Raw genomic sequence first — 1,659 nt, forward strand, 5'->3', positions numbered from 1 at the left:
ACCAACCACTAAAGCCAGTTATAATGAAATTGAAGAATTCTGCCAACTTTAGTCAAAAATTGATTGAACATGCAATCAAGATGTATTAATAATTACTGGCAATTGGAATGTAAAAGTTGGAAACAAAGAGAAAGGATCAGCAGTTGGAAAACAGGGCTTAGGCAATTCAAGTGATACTGGACAGCGGGTGATAGAATTTTGCAATACCAGTAACTTGTTCATTGTCAATACCTTTTTAAATAACATAAAATGTGACTATATCTATGACCTCACCAGATAGAATACACAGAAATAAAATTGACTACATTTGTGGGAAAACATGGTGGAAAGCTCAGTGTCATCAGCCAAAACAAAGCCAGGGACAGACTGTGGAACCATCAAATGTTCATGTGTAAGTTTAGGCTGAAGCTGAAGAAAAATTGAAAAAGTCCCTGAGAACCGAAATAAGACCTTGAACATACCCCACCTGAATTTTAAGACCATCTCAAGAACAGATCTGATGCATTAGACACTAATGACTGAAGACCAAAAGAGCTGTGAGATGACATCAAGAACATCACATAAGGAGAAATTAAAAGATCATTATTAGAGAGAAAAGCAAGAAAAGGCCAAAATAGATGTCAGAAGAGACTCTGAAACTTGCTTTCCAGTATAGAGTTGCTAACATGAATGGAAGAAATGAAGAAGTTAAATAACTGAACAGAAAATTTCAAACAGCAGCTTAGGAAGACAAAGTCAAGTATTATAATGAGATGTGCAGAGACCTGGAGTTAGAAAACCAAAAAGAAAAAAAAAAGGCTCGGCATTTCTTAAGCTGAAAGAACAGGAAAAAATTCAAGCCTCGGGTTGCAATATTGAAGGAGTCTATGGGGTAAAATATGAAATTATGCAGAAAGCATCCAATGAAGATGGAAGATATACACAAAATCACTGCACAAAAATGAAATGGTCAATGTTCAATTATTTCAAGAGATAGCATAGAAGTAATATACCTAATGTTGTACTGAAAGCATTGGCAAAAAAAAACAAGTCTCCAGGAATTGACGGCATACAAATTGCAATCTTTCAACAAGAGGATATAGCACTAGAGGTGATCGCTCATCTATGCCAAGAAATTTGAAATACAGTTACCTGGTCAACTGATTGGAAGAGATCCATTTTTGTGACTATTTCAATGACAGGTGACCCAGCAGAATGTGGAAACAATCCAACAATATCACTAATGTCACATGCAAGTAAAATTTTGCTGGATATAATTCAAAAACAGTTGCAGCAGTGCATTGAACGTGAGCTGCTAGGAATTCAAGTTAGATTCAGAAGAGTTTGTGGAGCTGAGGATATCACTGCTGATGTCAGATGAATGTTGGCTTAAAGCAGAGACTATCAGAAAGATGTTTACTTGTGCTTTATTGACTATATAAAGGCTTTTGACTGTGTGGATCAAGACAAACTATAGATACCATCGTTAAGAACGGGTATTCCAGAACACTTAGCTGTGCTCATGAAGAACATGTACATAGAACAAGAGGCAGTTGTTTGAACAGAACAAAGGAATGCTGAGTGGTTTAAAAACAGGAAAGGTGTGCACCAGGTTTGTATTCTTTCACCACACTTATTCAGTTTGTATGGTGAGCAAATAATCTGAGAAGCTGGATTAGA

This window comes from Chrysochloris asiatica, unplaced genomic scaffold (genome assembly GCF_000296735.1).
Source record: "Chrysochloris asiatica unplaced genomic scaffold, ChrAsi1.0 scaffold00286, whole genome shotgun sequence".
NCBI classification, from domain to species: Eukaryota; Metazoa; Chordata; class Mammalia; order Afrosoricida; family Chrysochloridae; genus Chrysochloris; species Chrysochloris asiatica.